Source organism: Peromyscus leucopus, chromosome 8b (assembly GCF_004664715.2).
Source record: "Peromyscus leucopus breed LL Stock chromosome 8b, UCI_PerLeu_2.1, whole genome shotgun sequence".
Classification (NCBI taxonomy): Eukaryota; Metazoa; Chordata; class Mammalia; order Rodentia; family Cricetidae; genus Peromyscus; species Peromyscus leucopus.
This window is the reverse complement of record NC_051086.1, coordinates 60,932,625-60,959,526: the sequence shown is the minus strand read 5'-3', so window position 1 is coordinate 60,959,526 and position 26,902 is coordinate 60,932,625. Positions and strand designations below refer to the sequence as shown.

Below are 26,902 nucleotides of genomic sequence, written 5' to 3'. Positions count from 1 at the left end.
AGCTGTTGTGTAGCCCAGGCTGTCCTGGACCTTGCTGTCCACCTGATCAGCCATCCTGGCATTGCAGGTCTGTACCACAATGTCCCACCAGACCTAGTGCAGATCTTGCACACCTCCTTCTTAGTCGGTGGCCGTGGGCAAAACACTCAACCTCTCTAGTTTATCACCAGTGCTGAGCAGATAACACGGGAACCTACTTCAAAGATTCATTGTGAAAATTAAGTGAAAAGATTAAGGTGTCTAGCTGGGTGACTTGGCACTCCGGCATACTCATCACAGGAACACGTAATAGAAATGACACAAGAGGACTGGAAAGATGGCCCAGTTGTGGAGAACACTTGTTCTTGTGGACGACCTGGCTTAGTTTCCCAGCACCCACGTGGCAGCTCACAGCTGTCTACAACTCCAGTCCCTGAGCACCAGGCACAGCCACACATACAAAGAAAACAATCATACACATGAAATAAAATGTGTAAGTCTAAAAAAAAATTTAAAAAGACAAGAAAGAACATAACAGTTACTTTATGTCAGTGACTCTGCTAAGTACTTTATATCCCACTGTTTAACCTTCCTTCTGTGGCGGTTTGAATGAGAATGGCCCCCATAAGCTCATACGTTTGAATGCTTGGTCCCCAGTTGTTGGAACTGTTTGGTAAGGATTAGGAAGTGTGGCCTTAGCTGGGGCGGTGCACACTGGGGAGGCAAAGGCAGGCAGATCTCTGCCAGGTCAAGGTCAGCCTGGTCTACATAGTAAGGATAGCAAGGGCTATGAAGAGAAACCCTGTCTCGAAAAAAATAAAAAAGTTAAAAAATAAAGAGGAAGTGTGGCCTTATTGGAGGAGGTGGAAGTGTGTCACCAGGGTGGGCTTTGAAGTTCCAAAATACTCTCTCTCTCTCTCTCTCTCTCTCTCTCTCTCTCTCTCTCTCTCTCTCTCTCTCTCTCTGCCTCATGGTGTTGTCCCAACACGTAAGCTCTCAGCTACTGCTCCAGTACCACGCCCATATCCTGCCATGTTCCTCTTCACAGCAATAGAAAAGTAACCAAGACACCTTCATTTCTGAGACAGGGTCTCATGTAGGTCAGGCTGCCCTTGACTTTCAATCCTCTTGCCTTGGTCTCCCTAGTGCTGAGACTACAGGTTTGTGCTACCATATTCAAAAAGACAGATACAGATCCTACACTTTACTCTCATTTTGCTCTCAAGATGTGCTGAAGGCAGGTATAGCACACACCTTTAGCCCCAGCACTCGGGAGGCAGAGGCATGCAGATATCTGAGTTGGAGTCCAGCTTGTGCTATGGTGAGAGAGTTCCAGGACCCCAGGATTACACAGAGAAACCTTTTCTAAAAACAAAAACAAAGCCAGTTGGTAGTTTTATGCCTTTAATCCTAGCACTTAGGCAGAGACAGGCAGATCTCTGAGTTCCAGGCCACAGAGCAAGTTGTTTTTGTTGTTTTTGGTTTTGGTTTTTTTGTTTTGTTTTTTTGAGACAGGGTTTCTCTGTGTCGTTTTGGTGCCTGTTCTGGATCTTGCTGTGTAGACCAGGCTGGCCTTGAACTCACAGAGATCCGCCTGGCTCTGCCTCCCCAAGTGCTGGGATTAAAGGCATGTGCCGCCACCACCACCGCCGCCGCCGCCGCCACCACCACCACCACCACCCGGCTACAGAGCATGTTCTAGGACAGCCAAAGCTATGCAAGAAACCTTGTCTTGAATGCCACCCCCCAAAAAAAAAGATGCACTGAGATTTAACAACTTTCAAAAAATCAGAGAGCTATACAAATACCCAGTCTGTATAATTGCCTTCAGGTGTGCACAGGTAATTTGAACGAGCAGAAATACAAATACAAATATATTTGCATGCTCACTGTTGCCCGTCTGAGAGTCTTAGAACTTCTATGTATGGCTCATAGTCCTGGAATAGCAGCACCCTGGCATTAGTGGACCTGGATTGAACCCAGGGCCTCAGCGAATGCTAGGTCAGCACTCTGCCATCGAGTCACACCTTCAGCCCCGATGGGGTGGGCGCCTTATTGAAAGGGTAGTACAGTGCCTTGCAGAGAACACAACTCTGGCTGTACCTTTCCCTAGGGCCGTGATGAAATCCTCTAGCTAAGGTCTTAGGCCTTTGTTTCCTCGTCTGTGACATGGAGGAACTAACTCAGCTCTAATCCCATCAGCTCTGAAACTAAGCAGCTTTTAGGCCTACCACCCAGTACAGACAGTTCTAGACAAACACTCTCACACCCATGGCAACGGCCAGTCTGCCCTCTGCAGCACTGGTATGCAGCTCTACTCCAGCAGGCAGGATTATTTCCATCACAAATTCCTGGGTGAACAGAGGGGGAAGGGATCTGCTAGAAACCTTAAATCCTCTGGCTTTAGAGAGAACTTCTGGTATAAACTTACTATAGGGTGGTGTGTATGTGCTGGATTAGAAAACCCACATCAGTGTTTAGTCACAGGCTCTCCCTTTTAGGGGCAGAAGAGGTAAGATAAAATCTTAGTCTTGGCTACAATTTAAAGGGCCACTTTGTAACTGAGTACTGAGTCAAGGAGTGAGTTCTTCTGAACTGATGGGGACGCCAAAGGAACATTGCCACTGAGTGTTTAAATCAATTGAGGTTTTGAGAAAAGATCCTGATGTTTATTTCCAGCCAACACAGATTCCTTTTTAAAATTGGTTCTGTTCATTATTAGCATGCTGGTTGTACAAACCTGTGCCTCAGATTTGCAGGTGGAGATCAGAGGACAACTCGGAGGAGTCGGTTCTCTCCTTCCACTGTGGGTTCCAGGGTCCGACTCAGGCTGTCAGGCTTGCATGGCCAGTGCTTTTACACCTGAGCCATCTTGCCAGCTCTGACATACGTAGATTAGTTCTACTCCGACCATAGTGGGCATTATCAGAGCTCTGTCTTAAAAACATGGGAACTTCGGGGCAAGGGGCTGAGGGTGAAGATATGGAGGGGGATGGAATTCTTTTCAAATAAAAAAGATGCTGCTGTAGACCTGCCCTTCTCAAAGCTGCTGTGAGCCTGTTGCTCATAACTAAGAAATGGTATTACCAATAATGATGAATACATGGGGGCTGAGGAGACTTGCGAGTTGGTGGATTTTTAAAAAGATTTTGATTTTGTGAGTGTTTTACATATGTGTGCATACCATGTGTGTGCCTGTTGTCTTTGGAGGCCAGAAGAGAGAATCCAAATCCTCTGCAAGTAGAGTAACAGCCGGTTGTGAATGACCATATGGATACTGGGAACAAAACCCAGGTCCTCTGCAAGGGCAGAAAATGTGTTTTTTTTTCTTTCGAGACAGGGTTTCTCTGTGTAGCTTTGTGCCTTTCCTGGAACTCACTTGGTAGCCCAGGCTGGCCTTGAACTCACAGAGATCCTCCTGGCTCTGCCTCCCGAGTGCTGGGATTAAAGGCGTGCGCCACCTACCCAGACCCCGCTCTTGGTTTTTCTTTCTGCACATTCATTCTTTAGATTTGAGCCAAGGGGAGCACTATCCTTTTACAACTCAGACTTAGAGGAAGTAGATGCCAGCCACTAAAACACCAAGTTTAAAGAACTTTCCAGGATGAAATGGTTCCGAGAGAAATCTGCACTTCACTAAATTACCACCTGGGGGCAGCAGAGTTAAGCTTTACTGACTGCTTATGGCTGCTGGCTGAGAGATCTGCATAGCCCTGGAATAGAAAAGCATCTAAAACTGTGAAGGTGGGGGTAGGGTAGGGTGGGGTGGGATGCAGTTGGGGGAGCTGGGGGAGCTGAGGGTAAGAAACCAGCTGGTGAGTGTGTGTTCAGGAGCTGCGAGAGAATCCTGGGACGAATGTGTGGTCTCTGCTGAAAACCAGCTGGAGAATCTTCCTGAGAGAAAGGGGAGTTACTGACATTCAGAGCCAATCAGTTGGTGTTCAACTGGGTGAGGTGGCTCATGCCTGCTATTCCAGCCCCCAGGAGGGAGAGAGGCAGGAGGATCAGGAGCTGAGGGTTAGCCTTGGCTACATATCCAGTTTGAGGCCAGCTTTGTCTAAATGAGACACTGTCTTGAAAACGAACAGGGTTGGGGAGATGGTTCAGATGGCACTTCCCTCCAAGTCGGATCCCCAGGACCACACGGTGGAAAGAGAACCAACTGCTACAAGTTGTTCTCTCTCTCTCACACACACATACACTCTCTCTCTCTCACCAAATGAATAAATGTAAAAAAATATATACAAATACTGATGGATTGCAAGTTGAGAGTGGGACCTGGAAAGATGGCTCAGCTGTTAAGGCACTGACTGTTTTCCTAAAGGACCAGGTTCAAATCCCAGCACCCACATGGCAGCTAACAACTGTCTGTAACTCCAAGATCTGACACCCTCACACAGACTTACCTTCAGATAAAACAATGCACATAAAATAAAAGTAAATAACCGGGTGGTGGGGGCGGTGCATGTCTTTTTTTCTTTTTTTAGTTTTTTCGAGACAGTGTTTCTTTGTAGCTTTGCACCTTTCCTGGACCTCACTTGGTAGCCCAGGCTGGCCTCGAACTCACAGAGATCCACCTGGCGCCTTTAATCCCAGGACTCGGGAGGCACAGGCAGGCGGATCTCTGTGAGTTCGAGGCCAGCCTGGGCTACAGAGTGAGTTCCAGGACAGGCACCAAAAGCTACACAGAGAATCCCTGTCTCGAAAACCAATAAATAAATAAATAAATGTAAATAAATAAATAAATGTAAATAAATTTTAAAAAAATGTTGAGAGTGAGTGAAGCAGATCTCTCCTTCCTTTCTCTCTCTCCCTCCCTCTTCCCTCCCTCCCTCTCTCTCTCTGTATATACATACATATATATACACAGATAGATAAACTATATTAGATGTGTGTGTTTTATGTTTCATCTGTATGCATGTACACCACATGCATGCCTGGTCCCTGTGGCGGTCAGAAGAAGGCGTCCAATCCTCTATAACTAGAATTACAGGTGGCTGTGACCCACCACTTAGCTGCTGGGAACTGCTCAGCATCTCTCCTGAAGATTTAAAACCAAAGCGGCTAACAAAACCCTTACAAACTGGTGGTTCCTGCACAAGCTGTCTTCCTTCTTACCACTAGAGGGCAGACTATGAGAAGATTGGAGCATCGTCATCCTCTCAAACAGGCTAATTAGCCCTGGAGGAATTCTGAGTGCTCAAGAGGAGTAAGTCCTGAATTTGCTAACAAATATTTATGTCCAAGATATTTCTGGCTCACACATTTCCAGTAGCTTCCTAAAGGCTCCAGGGTAAAGCCTGGATGGCATACAAGACTCTCCCCAAACTGCCCTCAGTCTTCCCTCCTGGTTTTATCCTTTTACCCTCTGCTCCTGAAGTGGTATGATGGGAAAAGCCTGCGTGTTGGGGCCAGCCAATCAGAAGCCAGTGAATCATCCCACTTTACCACACTGTATTTATCACTAATTCCTCTCCAGTCTACACGCCTTAGTAAGCTCTCCTGAGGGGAGGGGCCATAGCCCATCTTACTCACTGTCATTCCTTAGGGCACAGTACTTTTCCTGGAAGCTATGAAATATTTATTGGTGCAAATAATAGGTGAATCCATGTGTGACGCTGCTGCAAGCATCATCCCAGCTGTTGAGGAAACTGAGGCAGGAAAGTCACAAGCACAGGCCAGCCTGGGAAACGGAGGCCACATAGCAAGATCCTGAATACTAACAGCGGTACTAACATGTGACTGATGACATCCACATCAAACTTATCATCCTGTCTCCACTTACTTCCCTCCGGTACTTGCTCTGCGCTGGTATCTCAAGCTGTCTTTACGTGCCCTTTGCATTCCTGGAGTGTATTTTACATTCTGCAGCACGGGTAATTTTTCTAAAATACAAATTTGCTTTAAAATTCTTCTATTTTTTAATTAATTTTTAAAACTTTATTTATGCCGGGCAGTGGTGGTGGCGGCGGCGGCGGCGGCGGCGGCGGCGGCGGCGGCGGCGCACGCCTTTTTATCCCAGCACTTGAGAGGCAGAGCCAGGCGGATCTCTGTGAGTTCGAGGCCAGCTTGATCTGCAAAGTGAGATCCAGGAGAGGCACCAAAACTACACGGAGAAACCTTGTCTCGAAAAACCAAAAAACCAAAAAAACCCAACTTCATTTATCATGTGTATATCTGGGTGTGCAGGTCAAAGGACACTTTGTAGGAGTTGATTCTCTCTTTCTACCGTGTGGGTCCCGAGGATCCAGCTCAGGCTGACAGGCTTGGCAGCCAGCGAAACCATTTTACCTGCCCTTCTGTCAGTTTTAGAACAAATATCCTGCTATTCTTAAAAATGTTTTCATCCAGTCATGGTGGTACACGCCTCCAATCCCCACACTCAGGAGGCAGAGGCAAGCAGATCTCTGAGTTCAAGGCCAGTCTGGTCTACAGAGTGAGTTGAGTTCCAGGACAACCAGGGCTACTCAGAGAAACCCTGTCTCAAAAAAAAAAAAAAGTTTTAGATTTATTTATTTTATTTATGTGCATGAACCCAGAGCCTCTGTCTGTGCTAGGTGGATCTCTGCGAGTTTGAGGCTATCCTGGTCTACAGAGTCAGTTCCAGGACAGAGCTACATAGTGAGACCCTGTCTAGAAAAAAAAGAAAAAGAAAAGAAAAAAAGGTGACTAAATCCCAGGCTGGAGAAATAGCTCAGTGGTAGAGTACTTGCCTAGATTGCATAATGTCTTGGGTTCAATTCCCAGTTCTACCTACAATCAATCAATCAATCAATCAATCAATCTCTTGTCTCAGTCCTGGAGAAAGAGAGATAGAGAGAGAGAGAGAGAGAGAGAGAGAGAGAGAGAGAGAGAGAGACCAGTGAAAGGAAAGATATCAAATCTCATTGAGTTAAAAATGTGAATAGCTCCTCCTGGTAAAAGAAATCTGGCATCTTAGCATTTGGAAGGCTGAAGCATAAAGATTTCAAGTTCCCTACAAGCCTGGGCTGCATAATATGACTCTAAAATAGTGGTTCTCAACTTGGGGGTCTCGACCCCTTTAAAGCCACATATCAGATATCCTGTGTAGCAGATATTTACATTACAATTCATAACAGTAGCAAAATCACTTATGAAGTAGCAACAAAAATAATTTTATGGTTGGGGGGTTCACCACATTAAAGGGTCACAGCATTAGGAAGGTTGAGAACCACTGTTTTAAAACAACAACAAAACTGAACAAAAATTATATCTACTTCATAGAATTAAAAGGATTAAATGAAGGCTGGGTGGTGGTGATACATGCTGTACATGCCTTTCATCCCAGCACTTGAGTTCAAGACCAGCCTGAGCTACAGAGTGAGTTCCAGGACAGCCAGGGCTACACAGAGAAACCCTGTCTCAAAAAACAAAAAACAATAAAAAAAATGTGTACAGTGAACAATGATTACTGGGCTTGGTTTCGTGATGGCTACAATTACTAGGCCTTGACAGTCAAGAACCTGACTACTGACTTACAACACACTTGGCATAGAAAGAGCAGGCTCAGATTCTCTTTCTCTCAGCGCCCTCCCCCATTTCCTCTAAGTTTATTTATGTATTTATTTATTTATTTACTTATTTATTTATTTTTATTTTGTGTGTGTGTGTGTGTGCAAGGCGGGTATGTGGAGGTCAGATCAGGCCTTTAAGCTGGCATTTCCCGTCAGCAGGCACTTTACCTGGTGAGCCACCCTGCTGCTCCTCCCACCCCACCCCCACCCCATCTCTGTGTGCTACATACAGCTGTCATGTCGCCCAGACTGGCCTCAGACTCGCTGTGTAAACAAAACTGGCCTTGAACTTCTTTCCTTCCTCCGCCTCCCAAGCACTGGGATTTCGGGCATACAGCTGGGGTTTGCTGTTTTGAGACAGTCTCACCATGCACCTCTTTGGCAAGCCTTGAACTCACTATGTAGCCCAGGCTGGCCTCAAATTCATAGAGATCTGTCAGTGTCTGCTGGGATAAAGGTGTGGACCACAACGGGCCGTCACCTAGCTTTTTTGTTTGTTTTGTTTGTTGAGGCTGGATCTCACTGTAGCTCAGGCTGGCCTGGAACTCTGACTTAGTTAGGGTTCCTTTTGCGGTGACAAAACACCATAACCAGAAGCAACTTGGGAAGGAAAGGTTCTGTTTGCTTACTCTTCCATATCATGGTCCATCATCGAAGAAAATCAAGGCAGGAACTCGGAGGAATGCTTCATCGAACTGGCTTGTTTCTCATCGTTGCTCAGCCTGCTTTCTTATACACCCTCAGGTACCACCCGCCATGGGCTGGACCCTCTCACAATCAGGAAATGCACCACAGGCTTGCTCATGGGCCAACCTGGTGGGACATGTGAGATCCTCTCTTCTGAAAGGACTGTGTCAAATTGACATGAAAACTAGCCAGCACAGACACCCTACGTGATAACAGGCTGGCCTTAACCGTGCAATCCTCCTGCCTCAGCCTCCCGGGACTGGGATTACAGGCAGGAGCCACCATGCCCCAGGCATATTATCTTTTGCTCTCTAATATCTGAATTGAAAGAGAAGAGGGATGGGATGCAGCTCAGCAGGAAAGTGTGTGCTCAGCACTCAGCACCTAGGTCCCATCCCCAGTGCTGCCGAAAGACAGAATGCATGACAGCCTGCGAGCAAGAAAGACAATGTGAAGAACGAGAACAAAAGAGAAAAACTATAATCGGGTTTCTCCAAAAAGGAAGAAAGACTATAAATAAACTCAGTTGTAGAATATTACCTAGCATATGTGAGACTCCAGGTTCAATCCCCAACTTTAAAAAAAAAAAAAAAAAAAAAACAGGTTTTGAATTTAAAGAAAGAAAGTAATTAATAATGGTAAAAGTGACCCAGCCAGGAGAGAAGCAGCTAAGTCATGCTAATGATTAAGCATTAGGGTCAAAATGCTGTGTCTTGTTCCTTTGGTTTGTTGTTTCCTGACTTTCTGGCATGTATATCTTTAGAATAAAATTGCTGAGCTAAATGGAGTGAGTTGCTTTTTGTAACTTGGAATGCCTAACCGACACAGGAACCATTTATCTGTTTGGGAAAAACTTAGGTCCTTCGAGGCAAAGTTTCTGGCTTCCTCCTCTGCTTCCTTGCTTCATGGGGAGAAGCACTGGTCATGTTTCCTAATATCATTACTTGGTCTTCTCTGGCGTGATAATTTAGACTGAATATTTTATATTTTATTTTATTAGTTTTTTTCTAGACAGGGTGTCACTGTGTAGCTCTGGCTGTCTTAGTACTCACTAGGCAGCTTTGTAGACCAGGCTGGCCTTGATCTCTCAGAGATCCACCTGCCTCTGCCTCCTGAGTGTTGGGAATTAAGGTGTGTACCACTTTGCCAGACTTAGACTGTGAATTCTTTAAGGACAGGGTACCTTGTCTGTTCCCAGCAGAACAGTGTGTCCCGCAGTAGACTGTGGTACAGCAGAGATACTTGGTACAGAGAGCCAGATATTGCTCTGTACACTTTATAGATTTCGATTTATTTCATCTACGTGAAAGCCCTCTGAACAGATACGGTTACACTCCTCATTTTACAGGCAGGGGAAGTGCAGCCGAGAAAGCTTTGCCAGAGGTTTGAAAAGCAAAGAGGACAGAAGGGATGCAAGTTGGAAAGTTTGGCTCAGAGGATAGGCACTTAGCAATTTTGCCAGGGAACCCGAACGGCAGGGGAGTGTGGACAAGGGTGATAGTTACTGTGACTATGTGAGAACTTTAAGAGAATATATTTATTATGTATGTCATTTTATGTGTATGAATGTTTTGCTGGCATGTATGTGTGTCATGTGGGTTTGTGGTGCCCTCAGAGGTTGGCAGAGGACGTCTGATCCCCCTGGAACTGGAGCTGTAGATGGTTGTGAGCCACTGTGTAGTGCTGTTAACTGAACCTAGGTCCTCTGCAAGAGCAGCAAGTGCTCTTAACCGCGGAGCCGTCTCTCCAAACCCTATTTGAGCTCTTTCGTTCAGAGCATTTCCATACATATTGTCTGTCTATTATCAAGCGTCTGCTCATGCTTTTCTATTTTTATTTTTGTGTTTATGTATATGAGGGTTTCATTTGTCTATGCATCACATGTGTGCCTGGTCACCAGAAGAGGGTGTGAGATTCCTTACAGCCAGCGTTATAGACAGTCATGAGCCTTCCTGTGGGAGCTGGGAAACCCAAACCCAAGTCCTCTGGAAGAATAGCCAGTGTTTTAACCACAGAGCCATCTCTCAGAGCCCTTTGTGTGAAACCAGCTAGCAGTTCTACCCCTGGAATAAGGAAAACCCAGTTTCTTCCCTGCAAGCACAGCGAGTTGAGGTGACGGACGCCATTAGTCCCAGCACTTAGGGGGCCTCAGAGGCAGGTGGATCTCTGAGTTCCAGGCCAGCCTAGTCTACATAGTGAGTTCTGGGACAGCCAGGGCTACATGGAAAAACCCTGTCTTGAATAACAACAACAACAAAAAGAACAGAAAAAGAAATAGAAGGAAAGAACACAGAAAGAATTATTTTGTAAATATCTTGGCCTTTGTACAGCTGCAAACACCTGACAGTTGGTCAGATTTCTAGGCTAGGATCTAAAAAGATCATTGTATAAGGCATGAAAACCTTTCCTCTGGGGCTAAGCAACCCCTTTCTTGGATATCCCAAAAACTGCCAGCGTCTCCATAAACCCAACAATGGAGAGTGTATGGGGGGTGGGAGGGAGGGTGGATGTAGCGGTGATTCCACTTTGTACTATTGTTTTTAAAGGAGTCTGGCTGTACGGAGCTCTTGCAGATGCCTTTATTGGCAGCTTCAACCCGTTGCTTTTGAGTTGCCATGGCAACTGGAAGCCAAACCAGGGTGGGGGGTGGGGGTGGGGGGACGGGGACTGTTTATTGGTGAGTGATAAGGAGCCAAAAGAAAAGACAGTTCTTTGAGGGAAGCCTGGGGTTGTTGTGGGGGTGGAGCAGCGTGTTTATGTATTAGCATAGGGTAAATCCAGATGCCTCTTGGCACTATGGATACACAAGCAGCTGAAAGCAGGGCAAACAGGAAGGCTACCTAGGAGCTTCCTGGCAGGGTTTCTTCTTCCTAATTGCCTGTATCTCAGAGATCTGAGTGAATGACCAGGGGAGAGGTCTGATGCTAGCAACCGTTCAGCACAAACACGTTCTAAAGTATTAATGGTGCCCAGTAGGAACAGGAGGAGTCGGCGCGATCTTCTGAAAGCCAGGAAATAGCGGGAGCTGCCTGTACCTGGACAAAACCCACCCGGGAGGTGAGTGAGGTTTGCGTTTGAGCTGAATTCCTGGGGACACAGCCATATGGCTTTTACCGACTGCCAACCTCCACACGGTATGTATACCCCTCTTGGGCAGCAGCTAAAACCTACGGAAGATTGTGCTCTTCTTGCTCGTGCCTTAAATTCCTCCCTCCCCCATGATCAGCTGGAACTGTTCACTGAGGTCTCCGGGTGTCCCAATTTACCTTTCCAGCCCGAATCCCTGCCCCAAAGCTAGGGTCCTCCTTCCCTTTTTCCAAGCCACTTTCCCACTTCTCTGATTTTTCCTCCCTAGAGTAGGAGGCTCCAGGGGACCACAGCTGACTCCTCCAGGCACAGAGGATTGAGTCATCCTGCAGGCGTCAGAGCGGGTAGCAACAGCTCCGCTGATCTGTATGCCGCTCCAACTCCCTCTCCAGTTCAGAGTTTTGGAGCCGTCTTGTTCGAAAGTAAAGAACAGAACACAGATGGCTGGTAACAGGATCCCACAGGGGCCTCCTTTCCCACTGAGTTCATCCTGCTAATCCTTTTACAGAAGAGAAAATAAGTGGTAAATGGAAAAAGGGGAAAAAGACTATAGCTTCTGCAGTCTACCAGCTCTGTTCTGTGGGGCTTGGTAGGAGGTCCCCGAGAAGGACTCTCGCTGTCTGTTAAATTTCCTAGCCAGATCCCTTCCCTGGTCTCTTCTCCCTGACCTCTTCTTTCGGTTCATTCTCCCCATTTTCCACCCTGGCTCCCGGTTCTTTGTGGCTTTGAATCTGGTGGAGTATGTTGTCAGAGATGCCTGAATGCCTTCTATTTGAACCAGACACTTTTTATTTATTTACTTTTATTTATTTACTTTTATTTATTTATTTATTTATTTATTTATTTATTTATTTATTTATTTATTTATTTTGTTTTTTTTTTAGAGACAGGGTTTCTCTGTGTAACTTTGGTGCCTGTCCTGGATCTTGCTCTGTAGACCAGGCTGGCCCTGAACTCACCGAGATCCACCTGGCTCTGCCTACAGAGTGCTGGGATTAAAGGCATGGGCCACCACTGCCTGGCTATTTACTTATTTTTATTATCATTTAAATTTTTTCATATAGCTGGTCGGTGATGATGCACGCCTTTAATCCCAGCACTTGGGAGGCAGAGTCAGGCAGATCTCTGTGAGTTTGAGGCCAGCCTGGTCTACAGATTGAGTTTCAGGACAGGCTCCAAAGCCTGTCTTGGGGGAAAAATCATGTGTGTACTGGGCTATTAAAAGAAAGTTTTTCTGGGAACCAAATCCAGGGCCTTGTACTATTAGCCTCACCTGCTCCTCCCTCCTCAGCCTCACAGGTAGCTGGGACTGCAGGTATGAGCTACCACAAATGGCTGCATTGCCAGTTATTAGCTGCTTGAACTCAGACAATTTGCCTAACCTCCTGGGCTGTAGATAAGGATTCAGACCATCTCTATATATACTTTACCAATTGGCTTGCAGATTAAATAGACAGAAGCAAGGAATACAGTAAGTGATTAATAAGTATTTTCTTGGGCTCCCTGTTACTATAAGTGCCAGGTCACTGTTTTCAAGGTGTGTGTATATGTGTGTGTGGGGGTGTTTCCTAACAAGAAAGATATCATTTATGTTCCAGAACTGCTGAAGCAATTGTGCAAAGAAAGATAAACACTGTTTTTCTCTAACTGGAGGATTCTTAATGAAGGTTGATGGCTTTCTCTCTCTCTCTCTTTTTTTCCTCCTCCACTCTTGATGGCTTTTGGCTTTCTCTTTTTAATTATTTATTCATTCATTCGTGTGTGTGTGTGTGTGTGTGTGTGTGTATGTGTGTGTGTGTGTGTGTGTGTGTGTGTGTGTACATGCCTGCCATATTATGTCTGAGGAAGTCAGAGGACAACTTTTGGGAATCTGTTCTCTCCTTCCATCATGGGTTCCAGGTATTGAACTCAAGTCATCAGACTCAGTGGCAAGTGCCTTCACTGGCTCCAGCCATCTCATCAGCCCTAGACTGATTTTTCTTTTCTTTTTTCTTTTTTCTTTTTTTTTTTAAGACAGGGCTTCTCTGTGTAGTCCTAGCTGTCCTGGAACTTGATTTGTAGGCCAGGATGGCCTCAAACTCACAGAGTGCCCCTCCTCCCGAGTGCTGGGATTAAAGATCTGAGCTACCACCTCCTGTTGATATTATTCCTTTTCACATCTATTTTTTTCTGTGTATGTGGAGGAGTGGGATGCATACTATAACATGGGTGTAGAGCTCAGAGGACAACTTGTAGGAGTTGGCTCTCTCTCTCCTTCCATCAGGTGGATCCTGGGGCTAAACCTCAGGCTATTAGGCTTGGCCATAGCTGTCTCTACCTGCTATGCCCAATGGTTTCCTTGTAATTTTAAAAAATAATTTATTTATTCTGATTTTATGTACATTTGTGTTTTGCCTGCATGTATATCTGTGTGAGGGTGTCAGATCTTGGAGTTACAGACAGTTGTGAGCTGCCATGTGGGTGCTGGGAATTGAACCCACGTCCTCTGGAAGAGCAGCAGTTGGTGCTCTTGACCGCTGAGCCATCTCTCCAGCCCTCTTGTAATATTTTTATATTCCCTCTTGGAAGAGAAGATGCTGGACTGCTGACTGACTGTGTGACCTTTGGTAAGTTGTGATCCCTCCTGAAGAATCTCCTTCCCTCTAGGAAAACAGGGAGGAGTGGTTGAAGTCTGTGTGAACCGCAGAGAAAAGTTAAGTATAGGATGACACTGTCCTTGGCATCAAGAATACCCGAAGTGTTTATGTTGTCAACTCAGATGCCACTGTTGAATTCATGTGATTGCCAAAGGCTCAGCTGACACAGGGCTGTGGCTGGACATGGTTCCTTTGTTCAGACAGTAAACATGTGCACTGTCAATTATACTAATGTGTGTTGCTCTAGTTGGAGCAGGAGGAGGCTGATGATGAGGCCAGGACACTGCACCTCCTTCTGTCTGACCAGGAGCTCTCTGGCAACACGTTTTTCCTGTCTCTCTTTGTAACTGGTAATTAGGTTCTCAGCTGAGCTGTCAGGCATCTTGACAGGTTTCATGGGCAGTCACCAGCTGACAATTTACAACTTTGGGTTTTTCACAGCTGGAATGTTCCCTCCCAGGAAACCAAGGTGTCTCAATCCTGTGCTCTTCCCATTGTGTGAAGAGCAGGATCTGAGAGCAAGGCTAGCTTTCTTAATGCGTTGTCTAGAGCCCAAGCAGAAGGGGCGTGGGACATCTTCGCATTTGTGTATGGGAGAGCTGACTGTGGCTTGATAATGAAGTGGGAGTCACCAAAGCTAGAAATGGCCTGGGAATAGGATTTAACACAGCACCCCCTTCCTTCCTTCCTTTCCCCCTTGTTCTCTTTCTCTTCTTGTTTTTGAGACAGTCTCATGTAGCCCAGGCTGGCCTGAAACTTGCTTTGTAGCCAAGGATGATCTTGAACTTCTGATCCTTCTGCCTCCACCTATTCTAGGATACAGCTATCTTCCACCACGTCTGGTTTACAGAAAGCTGGAGGTTAAACCCAGAGCTTCATGCATGCTAGGTAAGAACTCTACCAACTGAGCTATATTCCCAATCCAGAACACAATTTTTTCCCTTTTTTCTTTCTTTCTCTTCTTTCTTTTTTTTTTTCTTTTTTCTTTCTTTCTTTCTTTCTTTCTTTCTTTCTTTTTTTTTTTGGAGCCAAGGACCGAACCCAGGGCCTTGCGCTTGCTAGGCAAGTGCTCTACCACCAATCCCCAACCCCAATTTTTTTTTTTTTTTGAGTGGAGTTTGTTTGGAATTTTTGTTTTCACTTCTTATTTTATTCTTGTATGTTTGTGTGTACACATGTATATACACATGTATGTGGAGGCCAGAGGTGTCTTTCGGAATGACTGTCCACCTTATTTTTGAGACAGGGTCTTTCACCGAACCTGGAGCTTGCCCATTTGGATCGACTGACTGGCTAACAAACCCCAAGCATCTTCCTGTTCCCACCCTCCCGGCGGGTTCTTGTGCAACAGCCCTGGCTGTCCTGGAATTCAATTTGTAGCCCAGGCTGGCCTCGAACTCACAGAGATCCACCTGCCTCTGCTTTCCAAGTGCTGGGATCAAAGACATGTGCCACCACTGCCCATCAGATCTATTTATTTTTATTTCCTGTGTATGAGTGTTTGCCTACCTGTGTGTATGTGCATTGCATGCATGCCTGGTGCCTGTGGAAGTTCCAAGGGCATCAGATCCCTCGGAACTGCTGTTATGGATGGTTGTGAGCCACCATGTGGATGCTGGGAACCACGCCCTGGTCCTCTGCATGAGCAACGAGTGCTCTTTCCTCTTGACCATCTCTCCAGTCTCAACACCCAGCTTTTAAGTAGGTTCTGAGGATTGGATCACAGGTCCTTATTCTTGCGCTTTGTTGACTGGGCTGTCTCCCCAGTCCCCTGACCACTTGAAGTTTTTTTAAATATATATTTTTATTGCACATATGTGTGCCTGCAGGACATGTAAGTGCTATGGTCTTGTGTGGAGATCAGAGGTCAACTTTCCAGAGTCAATTCTCTCTTTCTACCATGTGGGTCCTGGGGATCAAACTCAGGTTGTCAGGCTTGGTGAGTGCCTTGCTCACTAAGCTGTCTCTCAGACCTCTCACTTCTATAGTCCAGATTAGCTTTAAACTCATTGTAATCCTCAGCCTCTTGAGTGCTGTTGCTGTAGGCGTGAACCACCATGCTAACTGATAGACCTCCCTGACCCCCAAGCCTCTCAATGCTGGGGATGAGCCAGGGCATTGCCCTTGCTAGGCTAGAGCTCTGCCTCTGCGCCTGATCCCCAGCCCCATCTGGTTGTTTTGAATGATAAGGCTGAAGAGAAAGTTCACATAAAATCCCTAAGAGTTCATAGTGAATAGAAAACTGGACCAGGGACAAGGATGTGCCAGCCCTAGGAGCTGCAAAACAGGGACAGTGTGAGCCTGGGAGCTCTCGGGTCAGCCAGGCAGCAGGGTGAGGGGCGAGTGTGAGTGTGTGTGTGTGTGTGTGTGTGTGTGTGCGCGCGCGCGCATTGGGGGTTCTCAGTTCTTCAGTTCTTTCCTGTCTAGGTCAGAGCTCCTCAGACTGGCTTTGATGCTTATCCTGGTCATGGCGCCAGTCAGACTGTCCCACAAAGCCAATCATGCTGCTCATCTCTTGTCTTTGCTAGCTAGCAACCATTGTCTTTCTTTCTGGTCACCGTACCTTAGTTTCTTCCTGGGAAGCAGCCTCTCCTTTATTCACAGTCTACTCAGGGATGGTCATGCTGAGCTAAGGGCATCCCGGGGATGGGATGTATTTATCAGAGTAAACCAGTGTCCAGCCTTCCCTTAGGTCCAGCTCAGGAACGGCAAGCGATGCCTTCAGATTTCGGTCAGAGCCTGGGATGTCATAAGGTTTTCTTTGGCATTTTGGAGAAATAATGAAACATTTCATGTTTATTGAGTGTTCAGTCCTGTATCAGGGAGAATTAGAAACACTGAACTTATTTTATTGTGTTCAATAACTTTATTAAGTATGGATGATTATTACTCTCTTTTACATATGGTGGAATTGAGGCAGAGAGAGATCTAGCTCAGGGCCTCACGAAATGCTGAACATGTAATCTACTGTTGAACTCTATTGCCAACCTGGCACAAAAAAACTCCTATTCGCTACCTACCTAAAAATACTTTAAAAGCATGTGGAAGCCAAAATATTCTTGTTTTCCTTAAGCGGCTTTGGGTCTGCTTTTGTGTCATTTATAACCAAAGAGTTTTTCTTTCCCATGAGGCTATGTTCTTGAAGCTAGAAGTATACTGTCTTACTCATCTCTACATCCAGAGCCTGGTATGGGGTACATAGCTGACATTCAATGAGTACTGTCTATCAGTTCAGTCATTCCACAACATTTTGTGATGTGTTAGACATTGGGGTAGGTGTAGAAAGCAGAAATCAAATGGATGAATGTTGTTTACTTACAGTGTACAGAGAGAAGCAATTGTGAGGTGAGCATGATAGGGAACTCCGGGCAAAGAAAGGCTCGCTCGCTCGCTCACTCGCTCACATGCTGGAGTCCTCAAAAGTGGCTGCTCCTTTGGTACTATGTGTTTGACCTGTGGGTGTTTCTGGGTTCTTGCACCTGCCGGATGTTTGCAGGGTTATCTGAGGTTCTAGGAATGTTTGGAATGCTTCTCCATGGGATGAACATGCCACAGTTCCAACTGTCACATGAACCATGCGTATGAACCATGCGTTTTCTAGTAGGCTTCACTGTGAAACTTAAAGTCTCGAAGTATATCCTGGGGCTGGAGAGGTGGCACTGGATGCTCTTCCAGAGAACTTGGGTTTTGTTCCCAATATCCACCTGGCTGTTCCCAACTGTCTGTAACTCTTGTTTCAAGAGAATCTCATGTTCTCTTTTGGCTTCTATGGGCACTACATCCAGGTGGCTCACAGACATACATGCAGACAAACTCCCATAAACACAGTGCTGTGGGATGTTCTGTATGTCCTGTGAGAGCCTGTTCTCGGGTTCCTCGTGGCTTTACCCAGCAGGTCCACATAGAGGATGATTAGGACCACGGGCCTGAGTGCAGGTGTCTGAGATGGTCTGCACTTGGCTGTGCTGTGGGATGGACTGTATGTCAAGTTGCTCTGATTGGTCAATAAATAAAACACTGTTTGGTCCGTGGCTAGGCAGAAAGTATAGGTGGGACTAACAGGAGAAATAAAAGAACAGGAAGGCAGAAGGAGTCACTGCCAGCCACCGCCAGGACAAGGAAGATGTAAAGATGCCAGTAAGCCACAAGCCATGAGCCACGTGACAAGGTGTAGATTTGTAGAAATGGATTAATTTAAGCTATAAGAACAGTTAGTAAGAAAGCCTGCCACGGCCATACAGTTTGTAAGCAATATAAGTCTCTGTGTTTACTTGGTTGGGTCTGAGCGGCTGTGGGACTGGCGGGTGAGAACGATTTGTCCTGACTGTGGGCAAGGCAGGAAAACTCTAGCTACAACACAGAATTAAAATAAAAAAATGCACCCTATTAGACAGTGGATTGTGCACACCTTTAATCCCAGCACTCAGGAGGCAGAGGCAGGCGGATCTCTGTGAGTTCGAGGCCAGCCTGTGCTACCAAGTGAGTTCCAGGAAAGGCGCAAAGCTACACAGAGAAACCCTATCTCGAAAAACCAAAACCAAACAAACAAACAAAAAAAACAATAAAAGTAATGATAATGATGATGATGATGATGATGATAATGATAATAATAATAAATGTCCCATTGCATTAGCATGCCCTATTTCCCAGAAGAGATCATAGGCAGTTTTGCTGTAGTGAGGTGATTGGTTTCTTTTACCTTAGGTGTCTCCATACTCTTTTAACCAGCATGCCACAGAACTCCTCTAACCAGCAAGCCCACAGAACTGCATCATTTGGCCTCACCAACAGTTAACTTCTACTTTGTAGTGAACATCTGTTGTTTCTGTCTGTCCTGTATTTCTCTTTTTCTGGCAAAAGTATCCTATGTTCCTTCTGGGAATATCCTGTCTGTGTACTTATTGTGGGAGAGTGACTCTGAGCCTCTTTGACGCAGGGTGGGGACACAATCCTAGCTGGGGCAGTCACAAGTCTTCCTGCTTGGTGAAGCAAATGGCCCAGGTAGGTTTTTTTATGTTTGTTGTTTTGAGACAGTCTCACTATGTAGCCTTGGCTGGACTTGAATTCATGGAGATCTTCCTGCCTCTGCCTTCTGAGTGCTAAGATTAAAAGCCCGGGAAGCGCCCATGCTAACGTTCTCAGGGTTGTTCATTTGGAGTCTATACACTGTTAGACCAGACCGAGAAGTTTCCTTTTGCTTTCAGGAGGCTAAAGTAGGATGGTGTAGCTCTGGATCTTTAATGGCCATTCTTCTCAGTCCACTTTTCCTCCACCCCTGGTCCAACATCCTTTTGCCACATGAAAAAACAAACAAACAAAACAAAACACTAAGCTGCACTCCGTCCTCAGTGTGATCGCTGTGAAACTCATTATGGAAACAGTTCACAAGTCTCCAGTTCTGACCTTCTAGTCCTCATAAAGCTGTGGTCCTCAGCCTTCCTAACACTGTGATCCTTTAGTACAGGTCTTCATGTCCTCCTGACCACCCCCATCAAAAAATCATTTTTGTTGCTACTTCAGAACTGTAATTTTGCTACTGTTATGAATTGTAATGTAAATATTTTTGGAGATAAAAGGTTTGCCAAAGGGGTCGTGATCCACAGGTTGAGAACCACTCAACCTGAAGTTTCAAATGCTTTCAATTTACTCTCTCTGTCTCTGTCTCTCTCTGTCCTCTCTCTCTCTCTCTTCCTCTCTCTCTCTCTCTCTCTCTCTCTCTCTCTCTCTCTCTCTGTGTGTGTGTGTGTGTGTGTGTGTGTGTGTTTGTGTGCATGTCACAGTGTGTGGAGATCAGAGAACAACTACTGGGGGTTGGTTTTTTCCCTACACCATGTAGGATTGATTTCAGGTCGCCAGGGTAGGTTCACAGGCCATCTGGCTGGCTCCTCAGTTGCCTTCAGTTCCATATTTACAATATCCCATGCTCTGTGTGAGGGAAACTTACAAAAAGGGGGTAGATAGGTGACCATTTACACAGTGCCATTTGATAACTATATCAGCTCTCTGCCCCCTGCTCAGAAGTTTCTGGACAGTGGGCAAGGGAAAAGCAGTTTAAGTAGGAAAGCTCGAGTACTAAGCAAGCTGAAATATTACATAAAACCAGAACTTTGGGGGAAAAGGTCTTGTTATTCATCAGTGAGTATAAAAACCATATCGAGGTTGACCAGATGACTCAGTGGACAAAGCCACTGCTGCCAAGCCCAGGGACCTGAGTTTGATCCCTGGAACACACTGGAGAGAGGGAACCAACTCCTCAAATCACTAACCACCACACATACACCATTCATGCATACAAACATACTAAATACAAATTTAAAATCAGTATCAGTAAAAGGAGAACTTACTACCATGTATGAGGCCTGCAATTCAACCCTTAGTACAAAAAACGAGGGCGGGGGAGACAAACTAATATCAGAAAACTTTTGGATTCATTTCCTGTCTGTGTATGGTATCAATGACAATATTCACGATTGGAGTACGTGACATTAGTGGCAGTATTGGGAAGCACTGAAGAACCCACATTTATCAGCTGTACCTTTGTTCTTAGTATGGACACATACAACTTTAAAACAAGATGCACTGTATAGAGGAACATACCCAGGAACTGGGAGCTGAGTACAGTGTATATAGAGAGAAAAAGAAGTGCTGGGGATGGAATCATGGCAGAGGGCTTGCCTAGTATGCACAAGTCTGTGGGATTGGTCCCCAGTGCTGCAAAATAAGCAAACGAACAATTGAATAGAATTTTCCATCTCTCTCTCTCCCCCCCGAAACGCTGGGATCAAAGCCAGGACCTCCTACATGCTGGGTAAGGACTCTCTCCCTGACCTCTACAACACTCAGTTTCGGAGACTGACTTTTCATGGTGTAATAAATATGTCCCCCCACCCCACCCCCATTTGATTTCAATTGTCTTTTTTTTTCTTTTTTTCTTTTTCAGACAGGGACTCAAATAACCCAAGCTGTCCTCAAAATTTGCTATGTGGCCAAGCATAGTTTTGAACTCCTGATCCTTCTTTGGTCTCCAGTTCCAGAATCCTGGGATTATGGCCATGTTACAATACCTGGCTGAACTGCCACTTTCAACCAAAATAAAAAGGTTTCTTACTAGTTCAGTATTACTACTTAGTTAAAACAAACAATACCGCTGGGCGGTGGTGGCAGACGGGCAGGTGGTGGTGCACGCTTTTAATCCCAGCACTCGGGAGGCAGAGCCAGGCAGACCTCCGTGAGTTCGAGGCCAGCCTGATCTACAGGGTGAGATCCAGGACAGGCACCAAAAACTACACAGAGAAACCCTGTCTCGAAAAACCAACCAACCAAATGAACGAACGAACAAAACCCCCAAAACCAATACCAACAAGAAGATCCTTGGACAGACACGGCAGCAGCCCGTCTGTCGACTTAACACCGGAACACGGGAGGCTGGAGGACAGGAGTTGGAGGTGGGGCTGGGGGTGTATTTCAGGTGGTAGGGTGCTTGTCCAGCATGGACACAGCCTTGAGTTCTGGTCGCCATTGCACGTTTATACTGAGGCACTTGAGCACTGGCGGCAGGAGCCCAGGAGTTCAAGGACTTCCTTTGAGATCCTCATTGAGTTCACAACAAACCCAAAGCCAGCCTGGGCAACAGGAGACTGTCTTAAACAAACAAATGAACGAAGCCCAAAGATAATTCCAGGGTGTTAAGAACATGGGCTTTTCTAGGTTTTGATTACCAGCTGTTTCTGTTTCCTGTGTGGCACGAAGCTGGTGAGCATTCACATAGCTTTTTGTTTTTGAATCTTAGCAGATGTCAGGCAAAGAAAAAACATGACAAAAATCACCAATTGGTCTTGAAGATAAATTCCAAAAAAAACCTCTCAGTCCACAAACATTCTGCCCAACCTTTCCCATCGTCACAGATGTCCCAGACAATCGCCGTTGTGAGACACTGATCATGGGATGCCTGCCAGTGGGTAGTGTCAGAGCAGTGGGATAAATATTTACCCCCTTACACATAGGCAATAATAGCTAACCACGTAAAACATTTTCCATGGGTTAGGCACAGAGCTAAGCTAAGCGTTTTTTACATGTTATTTTATGTAATCCTCCTGTAACCCTCTGAGGGGGTTAATGTCAACTCCATTTTTTTTTAAAGTGGTACTTCAGATTGAACCAGAGTCTTGTGCATGTCAAGCAAGTAGTTCACTAATGAGCTGAGTCCCCGGCTCTCAACTAACCCCATTTCACAGATGAAGAGTCATGCACTCAGCAGGCTTATTTTAATGATACAAGGTGAGGTGGTTGTTGACAGTGGGTGAGGGAGCTGGGACGGCAAAGTCAGTGTTTTCAATGACAGCTCCACCTCCTTTCCAGCCACTGGTGAATTTCTCCAGGGCTGGGTTCTTCTTTTAGGCAGCTGCTTTAACTTATTCATGGATTGCTGCAGAAGCTTATCTGATACTTGAGACTGAAAGCGGTCCAGGTCAGGACTTTCTCAGACTGAATTGCATGCTGCCATCTTTTGGTACCTTGACCCAACATTCGAGTATTCTTGTGGTTTGAAAGGGGAGGATTTGTTCCTTCCACTTGCAGAATATTTTAAAAAGATCCCATTCCTCAGTGCTTCCGCCCTGCTTCCCTTCCCAATCCATTCCCCCTTCCTTCTTTCCAGGGCCAGGAATCAAACCTATGGCTTTGTGGTGATATATTGTGTACCCTAATAAACTTTGGTGAAGATGAGAGAACAGAACAAGCCACTAGATTAAACATAGAGGCCAGACAATGGTGATACACACTTTTTTTTCCCCCAGACAAGGTTTCTCTGTGTAGCCCTGGCTGTCCTGGAACTCACTTTGTAGACCAAGCTGGCCTCAAACTCAGATTTCTGCCTGCCTCTGCCTCCCTGGTGCTGGGATTAAAGGTGTGTGCCACCACTGCCTGGCTCTGTTTCCTTTCCTAGACTGAGTCAATCTCATGTAGTCCAGGGTGGCTTTGAACTCACAGAGATCCATCTGGTGTTAGGATTAAAGGTGTGTGCCACCACTGCCTGGTATCTGTGTTTAATCTAGTGGCTTGTTCTGTTCTCTGATCTTCAGGCAAATTTTATTAGGGTACACAATATATCACCACATGGCTTTGTGCTTAAGACTGGTGTTTGAAAAAGATGTTCACAAGATAGATCCTATCATTGGAGAATGAAGGGCTTAACAAGTAACTCTGGGGACTAGAGAGATGGCTCACTGGTTAAGAGAAGTGGCTGGTCTTCTGGAGGACCTGGGTTCATTTCCTGATGCCCACATGGCAGCTCACAACTGTCTGTTACTCCAGCTCCAAGTAATTCAACATTCTAACACAGACATACATGCAAGCAAAATGCCATTGCACATAAATAAAAATAAAGAAATCATTTTAAAAAAAGAAGAAGTAGTAATGCTGAAACCAGGCATTGGTACTCGTGAGGCAGAGGCAGGAGAGTCTCCGTGAGTGTGAGGCCAGTCTGGTCTGTATAGTGAGTTCCAGGACAGCCAGAGCTACATAGGGAGACCCTCTCTCAAAACAAAACAAAACAAAACAAAACAAAAGAAAACAAAACAAAACAAAACCACAAAAAACAAAACAAAACCACAAAAAACAAAAAGAAAAACCAAACAGAACCAAAGCAAAAAACCATATACCACCCCCATAAAAAAGTAACTCTATACATGATCAGCTTTATTTTCTAGCCTGTGAAATTGCTTCTGTCAGGCATCGTTCTAGAGAGCCATCTGAGTGAGCCATGTTGCGATCTGCTGTTATAGGCTGCTCCTGGCACTTAAAACCAAAGTCTATGATGGCTACATGAAAAATGGGAGTCAGGGGCTCTAATTATCCAAGAGAAAGGAAGATAAACACAGAAGAAGGGAGGAGGGCTTAATGGAAAAAAAATTCATGGGTACACTGATAATATTCCAGAATACATTGAATGGGCTTCTAGTAATGTATAGATTTATTGGATGATTATTGGTTCCATGGAGTGCTTCACTATTCTTTTCTAAATGGATAACTCTAAGACACATCCTTCTTACCAAAGTATATCCTCTCATTCAGCTTTCTATTTTTTTCCCCTCGAGACAGGGTTTCTCTGTGTAGCTTTGCACCTTTCCTGGAACTCATTTGGTAGCCCAGGCTGGCCTTGAACTCACAGAGATCCTCCTGCCTCTGCCTCCCGAGTGCTGGGATTAAAGGCGTGCGCCACCACTGCCCGGCCAGCTTTCTATTTTATTTTATTTTTTTCTTCTCTTATGAGGGAATAAAGATTTCTTCCTTTCTTTTTCTTTTCTTTTTCTTTTTGGTTTTTCAAGTCAAAGTTTCTTTGTAGCCCTGACTCTCCTGGAACTCTGTAGACCAGGCTGGCCTGGAATTCCGAGATCCACCTGCCTCTGCCTCCTGAGTGCTGGGATTAAAGTTGTGTTCCAACACTGCCCAGTGGGAATACAGATTTCTATAGGAACTATCAATGTGATTGCAAGAAGCTATCATTAACTGACACTGGGTAGAAGGGTTACCGCCAACAATTAATTTCTCACTTAAATGTTTTTAATCTGTTTCTAGGGATTGAACCCAGGGCCTCATGCATTCTAAGCAAGAGCTCTACCATGAAGCAACATTTCCAACCCTTGTTTTTTGTTTTTTAATTTTTAATGGCTGTGCACTGTGGCTCATGCCTTTAGTCCCAGCACTTGGGAGACAGAGGCAGGATGATCTTTGTGAGTTCCAGGCCAGCCAGATCTATATAGTGAATTCAGGTCAGCCAAAGCTATATGTAACACCCTGACTCAAAAACAAAAACAAAACAAATCACCAGAGTCTGTGTTCTGTCTGTATTTAGTGGCTGTGCAATGTTACACAAAGTTACTTAGCTTCTCCAAGTTTATGTGTAATGGGAACCATCATTATATCACCTCTTTTCAAGGAGTCTGGGAAGACCACAGAAAACAAAAAATGTGAACACTACTTGCCACAGAGTAACTCTAAACATTAGATCTGTATTTTGTTTATTTAAGCTGGCTTAATGTGGTGGTATACACCTATCATCACAGTCCAGGGGAGGTGGAGGCAGGAGAATCAGGAGTTTAGGAGTTCAAGGTCATTCTTGTCTACATAATGAGTTCCAGGCCAGCCTGGGCTAGATGACCTACATGAAACCCTGTCTCCAAAAACTGAAAAGAAGGCTGACATGCAATAGAAATTCAACAATTTTTTTTCTTTTCTTTCCATTCTATCATAGAGTATTTTGTTTGTGTTTGTTTAAATTTTTGTTACAATCACTTATTGTGTGTGGTGGGGGAAGGGACATATGTGTCACTGTATGCATGTGAACTCAGAGGTCCTCTCCCTCTGCCATGTGAGGCCTACCCAGGGATCTAACTCGGCCTGTCAGGCTGGTGACAGGTGCCTTTACCTGTTGAACCATGATGCTGAGCCTTATTTTCTGGGCCTGTTAGTTAGTTAGTTTGTTTCTAGATTGAGTTTTACTCTCTAGCCTAGGCTGGCCTTGAATTCAAGGCAATCCTCCTGCATCAGCCTCCCAAATGCTAGGATTAATAGGCATGAACCACCATACCACATGCCAATAAGTCGTTGTTAAATTGTCACCGTGACTCAGTTCTTTGCTGAGTTACGATACTGAAATGTTCCATTGGACAGATGGTCATGATTATCAGTGCACCTGATGACACACTGACAAGCTATCTTTTTCACATACAGATATATGTATGACAACAGCCAAACAGATATGACACATACTTGGGCATCTCTTACACATACCCGAAATGTTCATATCACGAATATCCTTGGTCAATAGTTGACAAGAATATAAGATGACAGGAAGACCAGTGTACTTTGGATTCATTCATGCTTAGGTTCAGATTCTAGCCCTGCCCTCATCTACCAGCTACATGACTCGGAACATATGGTGCAAACTCTTAGTACTTTGGTTTACTTGTAATGGAAGTATTAATGTTGTATAGAGTTTTGTCACATTGAGAAAATTTGATCTATCAAGATCAAAACATCATTGGTACTAATTGTTTTAACAGTTTCCTGGCCCTAATTTATAGATTCAAAGGAAACCTAATTGAGATATAAAAATATCCTTTCAAAGTGACATTTAACTTGAATGTTGCAGGACATTAGTGAACTAGAGAAGGCGTAGGGATTTGATCTACACCCTGAGAACAATGTATTAATAGTTTATAGTAATAGATCAAGATGGTAGGAACATTTTTTGTTTTGTTTTGAGACTCTGAGCTTAATTCTCAGACCTAAGCAAACCGAAACAACCTCTTCTCTCTATGCTAGGGAAATGGGAGGAATGGAACAACTTGAAACAGCTGAGGTAGAGGTTAAGCATGAGACTGGAGTAGTGGCAGACACAAAATATAAAAACACCAGGTGTGAGCCAGCCAAGGGGGTGCACACCTGCAATGTTAGTATACCGAAGCTAGGGGCAGGAAGATGGCTACAACTTTGAAGTCAGCCTGCCTGGGGTATGTAGCGAGTTCCAAGGTCAGCTTGCTTACTTATGGAGACCACGCATCAAAAAACCAAAAGCAGTGTGGAGCTCAGTGGCTCTTGCAGAGCACCAGAGTTGGCTCAAAACTGCCTTTAACTCCAGCCCTAGGCTGATCTACAGTCTCTGGCTTCTGCAGACATCTTCACTTCCATGCACACACCCATCACCACCACTACCACCACCACCACCACCATCACCACCACCAGCACCAGCACCACCACCAGCACCACACCACACCACCAGCACCACCACCACCAGCACCACCACCACCAGCACCACCACCACCACTCACCCACCCACCCACACAATTAAAAAATAAAAATAACAACTCTTGGGAGGCAGAGGTGGGAGAATCCCTGTGAGTTCGAGGCTAGCCTGGTCTACAGAATGAGTTCCAGGACAGTCAGGGCTACACAGAGAAACCCTGTCTTGAAAAACCA

The 26,902-nt window shown here is 45.3% G+C and overlaps 1 protein-coding gene across 1 annotated transcript in view; it reads left to right on the top strand.

Annotated features, from left to right (window-relative positions):
* Window positions 1-10,968: 10,968 nt before the first annotated feature.
* Window positions 10,969-26,902, top strand: part of Taok1 (TAO kinase 1) — a 116,377-nt gene continuing 100,443 nt past the window's right edge. The window contains exon 1 of the mRNA XM_028866822.2: window positions 10,969-11,258. The gene's annotated coding sequence lies outside the window, so the exon portion shown is untranslated. The remainder of the gene's footprint in view (window positions 11,259-26,902) is intronic.